This window comes from Dipodomys spectabilis, unplaced genomic scaffold, assembly GCF_019054845.1.
Source record: "Dipodomys spectabilis isolate Male_0828 unplaced genomic scaffold, ASM1905484v1 ptg000030l, whole genome shotgun sequence".
NCBI lineage: Eukaryota > Metazoa > Chordata > Mammalia > Rodentia > Heteromyidae > Dipodomys > Dipodomys spectabilis.
In genome coordinates, this window is record NW_024870707.1 from 10,986,930 (window position 1) to 11,000,515 (window position 13,586).

A 13,586-nucleotide genomic window follows, 5' to 3' on the forward strand; every position below is an offset into this window, starting at 1 on the left:
TTTTCCAGCAAGACCTTTTTTCCCTCAGCCCTCAAGTCCCTCCATTTAGGCTTTGGCGGGCTTCTCTCCAGGAGCTCTATCTTCTTCCCAATCACTATGAGCCCTTGCCAGGGTTCGCACAATTTCCCTTTCTCCCGCAACTCCGGCGCCCTCTTGTAGCCCACTTCCGGCGGTGGACGCCCATGGATGCCGGGGCTGCCCTGGGTTCGGGGCTTGCCGCTCCCCCTCGGGGTTCTAAACTTCTTCCTCTCCCTCACGTCCAAGGGTAAATACCACGGCTGAGGCCTTTTCTCCACAGACATCGCCTCCGGCCCTCGCCCCAACCCCACCTGGCTGACTCCAGCTCCCCATTCCCCCCTAACCCCACCCTCCCTCCCACCATCGGCCTCCTGCCGCCGCCCTGCCCGGCCCCACCTTGTGCGCAGGCGCAGGTCCCGCGTGACCGTTAGAAGGCGGGACCGGAAAGGCTAGGCCGGGACTCCGCAACTGGGGTAGGAGGAAAATCTGGACACAGAGCCTGTGACCCTTGTGACCCTAGAGTTTACACTCGGCAGGCCCATCGCCGGTCCACCCCTCCCGCTAACACTTGCTCTGGGTCCTGCGCTGTGCTTTTAAATCCTGGGGCTTGGACACAGAATTGATAGGCGTTGCAACCAATGGCGCGGCACACTGTAGACTAGTACCCAATCAAAAGTCGCTGCTTTGGATGACGTCAATGGGAACCACCTCAGACTTTGTCAGGGCGGGGAGAGTGTCTGAGCCGGCTTGCAGGATCTCTCCCTTACTTCAACGAAGCTTCCAGAGCGTGCCCGCAATGGCCTGCAACAGAATCCTTGTGTACTACAGCCGAAGAATATAATGGAGGCGCATCCAGAAATGGAAGGAGAGTAAGGTAAAGGAAGGATGCAAACCCGCTTCCAACCTCCACCTCTCTCCATCATCCCTGTACCTAAGCAGGGATAGAGACCTGAGCAGGGGAATGGGTTGTTTCTATAGCACCTGCATAGGGACCGTTAAGATGCCAAGGTAAGGGATGACATCCTCTTCTTGCCCAAGTTGGGGAATCCAGTTCAGCATTTAGGGCTTGAGTATGTGTGTCCATACAATCATAAGATCATTCTTCCTTTTTTTTTTTTTTTTCCTTTCGGCTTCATTCATCAAATCCTCATTAAACATCTACCTTGTGCCCAGGATGCTTAGGAGAAACAGGTTTTGGGGGTTGGAGGCACATGCTTAGTGAGTTATGGATGAAGATAAGGGCAGAGTAGATGTGGTCCATCCTGGAAGTCCCATTTCTCTCAAGCAGAGTGAAGAGTGTAGGTATGAGCAGAGATACTAGGACCTCAGGAAAGAGGCCCAGTCCTATGAGCCAACTGCACCAGTGAGCCAGACTGTCATGTGTTGAGTGGGTGAGGGGAATTAGAGAAAATCCATGTGAGGGGGGCTGGAAAGGTGGTAGAAAGGGGGGGCTGCCTCAGTGGTAGAATGCTTGCCTTGCATAACTGAGGCCCTGGGTTCGATTTCTCAGCACCACATAAGCAGAAAAAGCCGGAAGTGGCTATGTGGCTCAAGTGGTAGAGTGCTAGCTTTGAGCTGAATAGCTGAGGGACAGCGCCCAGGCCCAGAGTTCAGGCCCCACGACCAACCAAAAAAAAGAAAATCCATGTGAAGAGAGGGATTCAAGTGGAGTTTGGAGGTGTCAGAGGGGTTGAGAGACACAAAGCATAGAACAAGTATCTGCTTCAATGCGCATCTATATTCATATTATTCGTGTATATGTAATGACTACAGCAGAACTTAACATATTATAAAAGCAACTATAAATGATAACTTAGTTATTGGTATTGTTACTATTATCAAATAGAATGCTATGTGTTTTGAGGATGTGCAATTTTTTTTTTTTTGGTCGGCTGTGGGGTTTGAACTCAGGGCTTGGGCGCTATCCCTTAGCTCTTCAGCTCAAAGCAAGTGCTCTACCTCGAGCCACACCACTTCCGGTTTTCTAGTGCTTTTATTGGAGGTAAGAGTCTCACGGACTTTCCTGCCCCGACTGGCTTTGAACTGTGATCCTCAGATCTCAGCCTCCTGAGTAGCTAGGATTACAATGTGAGCCACTGGCACCCGGCTGTGCTGAATGTTTTAAATGACAGATATATCCCTAGACTTTGTAAGAGCCATACTTTCCAAAAGTCCACTACTAGTACTCATATTCTATGTTAAACATTTCCTCCTCTAAGATCCTTTTTTTTTTTTTTTTGTCAGTCATGGGCACTGAACTCTTGGCCTAAGCGCTGTCCCTTAGCTTTTCAGCTAAAAACTAGCGCTCTACCACTTGAGCCACAGGGCCACTTCTGGTTTTTTGAGTGGTTTATTGGAGATAAACCTACCAGGACTGGCTTTGAGTCTGGATCCTCAGATCTCAACCTCCTGAGAGGCATGAGCCACTGGCTCCTCCTTTAAATATAGAGATATTGCCAGGCATCAGTGATTCATGCCTGTAATCCTCGCTATGTTTTTGTTTTTGTTTTTTTTTGCCAGTCCTGGGACCTGAACACTGGGCCTCGGTGCTGTCTGTCAGCTCTTAAGCTCAAGGCTAGTGCTCTACCATTTGAGCCACAGTGCCATTTCCAGCTTTTTCTGCTTATGTGGTGCTGAGGAATCGAACGCAGGGCCTTAAGCATGCAAGGCAAGCACTCTACCACTGAGCCACCTTCCCAGCCCCAATCCTCGCTATGTTAGGATTATGGTTTGAAGTCAGCTCAAGCAAGAAAGTCTGTGAAACTCTTATCTCCAATAAACTACCAAAAAGCTGGAAGTAAAGCTGTGACTCAAGTGGTAGAGCACTAGCCCTGAGCAAAAAATGACCCCGGACACCACCCAGGCCCTGAGTTTAAGCCCCAGGGAGGGCACAAACACACACACACACACACACACACACACACACAGAGAAAGATATTAAAATAGTAAAGGACTAGGAACATGACTTAATGGTAGAACGTTTGTCTTGCATGCATAAAGCCCTGGGTTTGATCCACAGAGCCTGTATATGAAATCAGGTAAAATACTTGATTAATACAACTGATGGCAAGAAAGAATAAAATTATAGGCTGGACATGGTAGGACATGCCTATAAACCCAGCTACTTGGAAGGCACAGATAACAGAATGATAGTCAAAGGCTACCCTGAGCAAAAACTAACAGCAGGCTGGGAATGTAGCTTAGTGGTAGAGTGCATGCATGAAGCCCTGGGTTCGATTCCTCTGTACCACATACCAAAACAGCCAGAAATGGCTCTGTGGCTCAAGGGGTAGAGTACCAGCCTTGAACAAAAAAAAGCTAAAGGAGAGAGCTCTGATCTGAGTTCAAGTACAGGCACTAAGTAAATAAGTAAATACCCTAAAGCAAAAGAACTAAAAGTATGGTTCAAGTGGTAGAACACACATATAAAGCCCTGAGTTCAAATGCCAGTTCTAGGGAAAAAAGTAATAAATACATATGACCAGTGGGACACCTCAGCACAAAGACATGGGTATATGTCTGAAGTGACAGATGCACTAGTTACTCTGATCTGATGAAGTACACACATTGTATACATGAATGTAAATGCCACGCTCTGCCCTGTAAATTTGTACCATTACTATATATCAATGAAAATAAAAATATTTGAGCTGGGCAGGAGTGGCTTAGCTACTCAGAAAGCTGAGATCTGAGGACTGAGGTTCAAAGCCAGGGCAGACAAAACTGCAAGCAAAAAGCTGGAAGTGGAGGAGTGGCTCAAGTGGCAGAGAGCTAGGACTGATAAAAAAGCTGGCCAAAGCCGGGTGCTGGTGGCTCACGCCTGTAATCCTAGCTACTCAGGAGGCTGAGATCTGAGGATCGCGGTTCAAAGCCAGCCTGGGCAGGAGAGACCGTGAGACTCCTATCTCCAATAAACCACCAGAAAACCGGAAGTGGCGCTGTAGCTCAAGTGGTAGAGCGCTCGCCTTGAGCTGAAGAGCTGAGGGACAGCACCCAGGCCCAGAGTTCAAGCCCCACGACCGACAAAAAAAAAAAAGCTGGCCAAGTGTGAGTGCAGGGCCCTGAGTTCAAGCTCCAGTACTGGCACATACGCACACACACACACACCACACAATTGTAAAAAGGACGGAACAAGCAAAGGAAAAAAGCAGGACAGCAAGTTTGTAGCCTATTATACCATTAATTACAATAATTATGAATGTTCTAAACACTTAAATTTAAAAAGCATCATTGGGGTGTGACTCAAGTGATAGAGTGCCTGAGTTAAAACCCCAGTATCACCAAAAAAAGGAAAAACAAACAAGCATTGTCAGATTAGATTTTTTTTAAAGAAAAAAAAACATATACTGTTTTTTAAAAATAGATATTTTAAGCGGTCTGTGGTGATACACACCTGTAATTCCAACACTCAGGAGTTTGAAGCAGGAAAATACAGAGTTCATAACCAGTCTGAATTACATAGCATAACTTTGTCTCAAAAATAGACATATATTTTAAACATGAGAACTTAGAAACTTGGTGCCAGTGGCCCATGTCTGTAATCCTAGCTACTCAGGAGCCTAAGGTCTGAGGATCAATGTACAAAGCCAACCAGACAGGAAAAGCCATGAGACTGTTATCTCCAAGTAACCACCAAAAAATACCATAAATAGAGCTGTGGCTCAGGTGGTAGAGCACCAGCATTCAGCAAAAAAGGCTAAGGGATAGCACCCAGGCCCTGAGTTTAAGCTCTAGTACCCTCTCTTTCTTTTTTTTTTTCTTTTTCTTTTTTTTGCCATTCGTGGGCCTGAACTCTGGGCCTGGGCACTGTCCCTCAGCTCTTCAGCTCAAGGCGAGCACTCTACCACTTGAGCCACAGCGCCACTTTCGGCCTTTTCTGCTTATGTGGTGCGGAGGAATTGAACCCAGGGCCTCATGCATGCAAGGCAAGCACTCTACCCCTGAGCCACCTTCCCACCCCCCACCAGTACCCTCTCAAAAATATTAAGTTGTTGAGCCGGGCGCCAGTGGCTTGCACCTGTAATCCTAGCTACTCAGGAGGCTGAGATCTGAGGATCACGGTTCAAAGCCAGCCTGGGCAGGAAAGTCCGTGAAACTTATCTCCAATAAACCACCAGAAAACCGGAAGTGGCGCTGTAGCTCAAGTGGTAAGAGCTGAGGGACAGAGCTCAGGCCCAGAGTTCAAGCCCCACAACTGACAAAAAAAAAAAAAAAATTTAAGTTGTGGTAAAGGTGACTTTCTATTAGAGTTCCATCCTCTCCACATCATTTGCATTCACAGATGTTGTCCTGCACCGGGGCTGGCAGGCTCCCACCAGATGTGCAGGAGGCCTTTGGAAAGTCCAGGGCACAGTGGCCAGGGATCACATTGGCCAGGTAATTGTGTCCATCCACACCAAGCTGCAGAATAAATAACATGTGACTGAGGCCCTAAGCTAGACCGAGGCCCTAACCTAGAACAAGCTCACGTTCCCTTGATGTCAGAAGAGCCGCATATCCAAGATGTGGGGCTTTACTATGTTTAATGCAGATGAGCTTGAAGACATGCCTGATCCATGATAGCTGTGGAGTCAAATATATCCCAAATCGTGGGCCTCCAATAACCGGGAGCCTGCACTCATGAGGACCTCCACCTACCCCACCCCTAATCGTCTTAATCATGCTCATCAATAATCTATCATGCCCACAGTTTTATTTTGTTTACTGCACCAGATGCCAGTGGCTTATCCCTGTAATCCTAATCAGGAGGCTGAGATCTGAGGATTATGGTTTGAAGCCAGCCCTGGCAGAGAAGTCCATGAGAGTCTTATCACCAGTTAACTACAAAACACTAGAAGTGGGCTGGGAAGGTGGCTCAGTGGTAGAGTGCTTGCCTTGCATGCCAGAGGCCCTGGGTTCGATTCCTCAGCACCACATAAGCAAAAAAGAAAAAAGCCGGAAGTGGCGCTGTGGCTCAAGTGGTAGAGCGCTAGCCTTGAGCTGAAGAGCTGAGGGACAGTGCCCAGGCCCAGAGTTCAGGCCCCACAACCAGACCCCCCCCCCAAAAAAAAAAAAACCCAAAAAACAAACAAACAAAAAACGCTGGAAGTGCAGCTGTGGCTCATGTGGTAGAGTGCTAGCCTTGAGCAAAAAAGCTTAGGGACTGTGCCCAGGGCCTGAGTTCAAACCCCAGGACACACACACACACACACACACACACACACACACACACACACTTTTAAAGGAAAATCCAGTATCTCACTACATAGATAAAAATTACACACAAAATAGGATCATGTTAAGCCACAAGCTGGCAGCTCACTCTTACAATCCTCAGGAGGCTGAGAGGATGGCTGTTCAAAACCATGCCACGCAGGAAAGTCCATGAGACTCTTACCTCCAATTAACCACCAGAAAACTGGAAGTGGGGCAGTCGCTCAAAGTGGTAGAGTGCTAGCCTTGAGCAAAAAGGCTCAGTGACAGCACCAGGCCCTGAGTTCAAGCCCGGTGCCAACAACAAAAAAATAGGATCATGTTGAATAAGCCACAGAATAAAATAAAACGGAGCATAGCTTTGCTTGAGGAAAACAAGGTTGGGTGAATTCAATAATGCCGAGTACCAGGACTCGCCCTGGCAGCCAAGCTGGCGCAGTTCCTGTTGATTAAGAACCAGGTAAGGATCTGGCTCAGGAGGACGGACATACACGTCACCCAGTCAGTCGTCTTCCTCCACGCAGTCTCCTCGAAGTGGCTGCAGAACACAGCCTCGGCTCGCGCTCCGGTTCAGCAGGTGGGACTTGAACTCACAGCACATCCTGATCAACACCTGCAACCCGTGCAGGAGGCTGCGCGGGCGACCTGGCACCCCGCCACTGGCCTCCCATGATTGTTTTAGGGCTCCTGGTTATGTAGGGCAACATCGAAGTCCCGGACGTCCTGGGCGGTGGGGTGTGGCCACTCCTCGGAGAAGTTTCTGAGTCCCGGATCTAAAGGAACTGGTTACTGCTGGGCGAGGCCTCGCCCGGAGCGTGGGGCCTGGGGGCAGCGGAGTTCCGGTGCGCCCGGAGCTGAGCTGGGAATCAGCGAGGTGAAGGCGCAGGAAGCCCTTCCACGGGGCCTGGAGGACAGGCCGAGTGCTGCGGGGCCTCGCTAGAACAGTGGGCCAGGCAGGAGCTTGGTGGTGAAGCCCCAGCCTCTTGACATCTGAGGTCCATTCTGAGAGACTCGGACAAGTGTGTGGGGCCGGAAGAACAGAGGCAGGGAAGAGGGAAGGAGCTTATTTCTGCCATGCCTGAATGTATGTAGATTTAGGAGGTGTTGCCAAGTGTGGGGGAGGGGGGAGGGTATTTCTTTGTTTTTAGTATGGGTTTTTTGGGTTCCTTTTTTTTTTTTTGGTCCTGGGACTTGAACTCTGGGCCTGGGCGCTGTCCCGCGCTTTTCAGCTCAAGGCCAGTGCTCTACCGCTGGAGCCACAGGACCACTTCCGGTTTCCTGATCGTTTATTGGAGATAAGAGTCTCACGGACTTTCCTGCCCAGGCTGGCTTTGAACCACTATCCTCAGATCTCAGCCTCCTGAGTAGCTAGGATTGCAGGCATGAGCCACCGGCGCCTGGCTTTGGTTCCCAATTTTTGTATATAAGCAGGTACAAGGAATATTACTGTTTACTGTTTTTTGGATAAAAATTTTGCTAGCTATAATACCAAGTGGAAAACTGGTACTATGGGTTAGAACAGATAAGTAAACAAGTAAGTAAATTGATGCAAAAAATCAAAGGCAAAATAGCTATTATATGGAAAAATAAAAGTTTATATACATTTTAAAAATACAAAATGGGGCTGGGGATGTGGCTTAGTGGTAGAGTGCTTGCCTAGCATGCATGAAGCCCTAGGTTCTATTACTCAGTTCCTCATTAACAGAAAAAGCCAGAAGTGGCACTGTGGCTCAAGCCGTAGAGTGCTAGCCTTGAACTAAAGAAGCTCAGGGACAGTGCCCAGGCCCTGAGGTCAAGCCTCAGGACTGGCAATGAATGAATGAAAGAAAGAAATATAAACAAATGCAAAAAAAACAACAACCAAAACTTTACCATTTAAAGAAGATAAGAGAAAATCCATGAAAAAATTTTAAGTACCATTTAAAATAGAAATCACGGGGCAGATCTAGCCAGAGCCAGGTGCTGGGGGCTTACATCTGTAATCCTAGCTACTCAGAAGGCTAAAATGTGAGGATTGCAGTTCAAAGCCAGACCAGGCAGAAAAATCTCTTGAGACTCTTCTCTCCAATTAACCAGCAGAAATATGGAAATGGAGCTGTGGCTCACAGTGGTAGAATGCTAGCCTTGAGCAAAAGAATTTAGCAAGAGCACCCAGGCTCTGGTTCAAGCCCCACAACCTACCAAAAAAAAAAAAAAAACTAACAAAAAGTGTGCAGGAAAATATTAACACAGTACTGAGAAAAATTAAAGACTCAAGTAATTAGAAGGGTATTTGGTTGGAAGACTCAGTATCTGTTTTTCCCAGATTAATTTAGAGATTAAATATAATCTCAATCAAACCCCAATAAACTTGTTGCAATAGAAATTAGCAAGCTGAACTTTTCTGGAAGTGTAAAGGACCTATAATCGTCAAAATGATAATGAAAAAGAACAAGAATTGGGGTATAGCTTTAATTCTAGCTAGGTAGGAAGGTAGGAAGATCATGAGTGACACTAGCCTGGGCTATATAAGCAAACCCTATATCAACATACACACACACATACACACACACACGTCCAGATGGCTGTTAAGAACATAAAAAGCTGCTCTACCTCATCCCTTACTTGGAAACACAAGTTAAACCTCCAGTTAACTATTACCCTACATATCTGTATCAATATGGCAAAAGTAAAAATGACTAACAAGTCTTAGTACTAGTGAGGGTGTGGCACAGCTGGAACATTCATGCAGCGCTGGTGGGAGTGTGAACTGGATCAATCATCTTGAAAAACTAGCAGTATCTGCAAAAAGCGTTTAATTAAAAATAAGCCTGCCTATAATCAAGCACTTCCACCCAACAGAAACAACTCTCCCAAACACACACACACACACACACACACCTTCCCAAAAGAAGCAGGAAACATTCAACATTCATGAGAGTTTTATTCTAAACAACCAACAACTTCTCAATAGAATGGGTACATAAACAATAAGGTCCCAGAAGAGAATAGTACAGTTATGAAAATGACTGAGCTACTCAGCAACATAGATGAATCTCACTAAAGAATAGGGACAGAAGCTAGTCATCACGCCTGTAATCCTAGCTATTCAGGAGGCTGAGATCTGAGGATGTCTGTTCAAAGACAGCCCAGGCAGGAAAGTTAGTGAGACTCTTTTTTGTTGTTTTGTTTTTGGTTTTGTTGGCTGTGGGGCTTGAACTCTGGGCCTGGACGCTGTCCCTGAGCTCTTCAGCTCAAGGCGAGCACTCTACCACCTGAGCCACAGTATTACTTCTGGTTTTCTGGTGGTTCATTGGAGAGAAAGAGTCTCACAGGTGCTGGGAAGGTGGCTGAGTGGTAGAGCGCTTGCCTTGCAAGCCTGAGGCCCTGGGTTCGATTCCTCAGCACCACATAAGCAAAAAAAGAAAAAAGCCGGAAGTGGCAGTGTGGCTCAAGTGGTAGAGTGCTAGCCTTGAGCTGAAGAGCTGAGGGACAGCGCCCAGGCCCAGAGTACAGGCTCCATGACCGGACCCCCCCCCAAAAAAAAGAGTCTCACAGGAACTTTCTTGCCCAGGCTGGCTTTGAACCGTGATCCTCCTGAGTAGCTAGAATTATAGGTGTGAGCCACCAGTGCCTGGCTCTGTGAGACTTGTCTCCAATGAACCACCAGAAAACCAGAAGTGGTGCTGTGGCACAAGCGCTAGAGTGCTAGCCTTGAGCTGAAGAGCTGAGGGACATCGCCCAGAGTTCAAGGCCCACGACTGACAAAAAAAAAAAAAAAAGAATAGGGACAGAGCCAGGTGTAGGGATGATGCTTATAATCCTAGTTACTACTAGCTACTCCTCAGGAGGCTGTGCTCTGAAGATCATGGTTCAAAGCCAGCCTAGGCAAGAAAGTCTGCGAGACTCTTATTTCCAATTAACCACCTAAAGCTGGAAGTGTAACTGTGGTTTAAGTGATAGAGCGCTAGCCTTAAGCACAAAAGTTCAGACTCATCTCTAGGTCCAGAGTTCAAGCTAAGGACCAACTCAAAAATAAACACACCAGAGGCTGTTTGCTCTTGCCTGTAATCCAAGCTACTCAGGATGAGGCTGAGATCTGAGGATCACAGTTTGAAGCCAGCCCAGGCAGGAAAGTCTATGAGACTCTTATCTTCAATTAACTGAAAGTGGCACTGTGGCTCAGGATAGTACACAGACCCTGAGTTCAAGCTCCAGGACCAGCAAAAATAAATAAACAAGAAAATGAGAAAGAGTTTAGATAGATATAGATAAGCAAAAATAATAATAATAATAATGGAGCTGGGAAGGTAGCTCAGCGGTAGAGTGCATGCCTTGCAAGCATGAGGCCCTGGGTTTGATTCCTCAGCACCACATAAACAGAAAAAGCCGGAAGTGGTGCTGTGGCTCCAGTGGTAGAGCACTAGCCTTGAGCTGAAGAGCTGAGGGACAGCGCCCAGACCCAGAGTTCAGGCCCCATGACCGGCAAAAAACAAAACAAAAAAAAAAATAATAATAAATTTTAAAAAGAAAGGAAAAGCCAGGCTTTAGTGGCTCACACATGTAATCCTAGCTACTCAGGAGGCTGAGATCTGAGGATCCTGGTTCAAAGCCAGCCCGGACAGGAAAGTCCGTGAGACTCTTATCTCCAATAAACTACTAGAAAACAGGAAGTGGCGCTGTGGCTCAAGTGGTAGAGTGCTAGCTAGCCTTGAGCTGAAGGAGCTCAGGGACAGCGCCCAGGCCCAGAGTTCAGGCCCCACAACCTATTAAAAAAAAGAAAGAAAGAAAGAAAGAAAGAAAGGAAAGACAAGACAATGGAAATAGCTCAATAAGTGACTTCAGTCACTTTGTTCACAATTAAGAGCCAGGAGCAGGAGACAGGCACAGGATTTCTGTCTATGTAGGAGGAATCCTAGACTACATGTGGGCTGGGTATGGCCTGGTTTGGGGGCCCATAGACCATTAGGAGGCCTCATCACAGAGACTGTCCCTCAAAGTGTGCCAAGGGCAGTCAGAGGAGAAAGGAGGCTGCTAGGTGTGGAGGGTTGGTGCCCATCTCTAATCTGATGAGCAGCAGGCAGGGTAGCCAGAGTCTCTGGTCTCAGTATTACTGTACAATGGCCTGGACACAGTAGGTTTCCTAACATGCAGGTGAGACCAGAATACAAGCAAAAGGGCTGGACTGGGAAAGGAGGGAGGGGGCAGAGCTTGAGTGGTACAGCGCTTGCCTAAGGGAGGCCCTAGGTTCAATTCCCAGTACTGCCACAATAATAAATAAATGAAGCAAGCAAAAGAATTACTTATGCATATGGAATTTGTGTATTCCATAGCTTAATTCAAGAATGCAAAGAATATAAAGCTTGGTGCTTTGCTGGCCTTTATTATTATTATTATTTTGGGTGTGGTTTTTTTTGGTTGTGGGGCTTGAACTCAGGGCCAGGGCACTGTCTCTGAGGCTCTTTGTGTTCAAGGCTAGCACTCTACCATTTGAATCACAGCACCACTTCTAGTTTTTGGGTGGTTAACTGGAGATGAGTCTCATGGGGACTTTTCTGCCCCGGAAGACTTAGAACTGTGATCCTCAGATTATAGGCATGACCCGCTGGTGTCTGGATTTTTGTTTTTTTAACTCAACTCTCTTTAAGCTTTGGTGAAGGGATCCCTGGGGTCCCTTCCCCAACTGGACCAGAGCTGGGCAAGTAGTTGAGAAAGGAAATGGGACTAGGAACCAAGAAACTAAGTTTAGAGCTAGGTACCTCAGAGGGAGAATACTTACCTAGCCTTGGTAATACTAGCATCACAAATGAATGAAATAAAGAGGGAGAAGGAGAGGAGGGGAGGAGAGGGGAGGGAAAGGGGTGGGGAAAGGGAGAGAAGGAAGGAAGGAAGGAAGGAAGGGAGGGAGGGAGGGGATCAAATATGCCCATGTCACTGTGCACATGACACTGCCCTTAGACAAATTGTTTGGCCTCTGGTGGTCTCAGCTTTGACATCAGAAAGCCAAGCGGCATTCTTCCTCCCTCTGAGGATGGGAGGTAAGAGAACACTTCATAATTATAAGGTGCTCCAGGCAGAGTGACTTATGAGTGTCACTTGTTGTTGACTCTGAGCCACTAAGAAAGCAGCCCTGCTGAAGAGGACCAGAGCCTGCAGTGAGGAAGTCTTTCACCTTGCTTTGCCACTTAGAAGTGAGCATCCTGGCTGGGCTGTGGTTACTTTCATCTGAAACCTAACCATCTCTCTCCCCTGCCTCATCTGGTGTACGGAATGGGGAAGCCCAAAATGTGGAGCAACATCGAGGGAGGAAAGACCACCAGGTCTCAGCGGTTTGGCAGCATGAGGCGTTGATCTGGCTACAGGGCTGACACCCATATGGAAAATGAGGAATATTCCAGCCTCATATTGAGGAAAGACCTGGCTGGGCTGTTGCCAGCAGGCCAGGCATGTGGGTAAGGACTCTAGGTTGTAATGGTCTCGAAATCCATCCCCCCTTGGACTCCTTCAGTCCCTCCCAAGCCAGATCTAAGGCTCTGACAGACTAGCTGCAGAAGCTGAGTGAGGGAGACAGCTCCATCACCCAGGGAGTTTGCCAAAATGAAGCAGTCACTACAAATATGAGTGCCATGCTGGGCGCTGGTGGCTCATGCCTGTAATCCTAGGTACTCAGGACGCTGAGATCTGAGGATTGTAGTTCGAAGCTAGCAGGGGCAGGAAAATCCGTGAGACTTTTTTTTTTTTTGTTGGTCCTGGGGCTTGAACTCTGGGCCTGAGCACTGTCCCTCAGCTCTTCAGCTCAAGGTGATCGCTCTACCACTTGAGCTACAGCGCCATTTCTGGTTTTCTTGTGGTATATTGGAGATAAGAGTTTCATAGACTTTCTTGCCCAGGCTAGCTTTGAACCTTGATCCTCAGCTCTCAGCCTCCTGAGTAGCTAGGATTACAAGCATGAGCCACCAGGGCCCGGCCCGTGAGACTCTTATCTCCAATACACCATCAGAAAACTGGGAAGTGGCACTGTAGCTCAAGCGGTAGAGTGCTTGCCTTGAGCTGAAGAGCACAGGGACAGCAACCAGGCTGAGTTCAAGCCCCACCACCACAACAAAAAAAGTCCATGAAACTCTTATCTCCAATAAACTACTCAAAAAAGCCAAAAGTGGCACTGTGGCTCAAGTGCTAGCCTTGAGCAAAAGAAAAATCTCAGGGACAGCACCAAGATCCCCAGTAACAGCAAAAAAAAAAAGAAAAAAACCTCACACAAAAAAACCCACACATCTGCCAAGTATGAAGTCCTTCTACAGCACCTACAGCCCACCCCACAACTTCTAGTCAGGCACTGGTGGCTCACACCTGTAATCCTAGCTACTTAGGAGGCTGAGATTTGAGGATCATGGTTC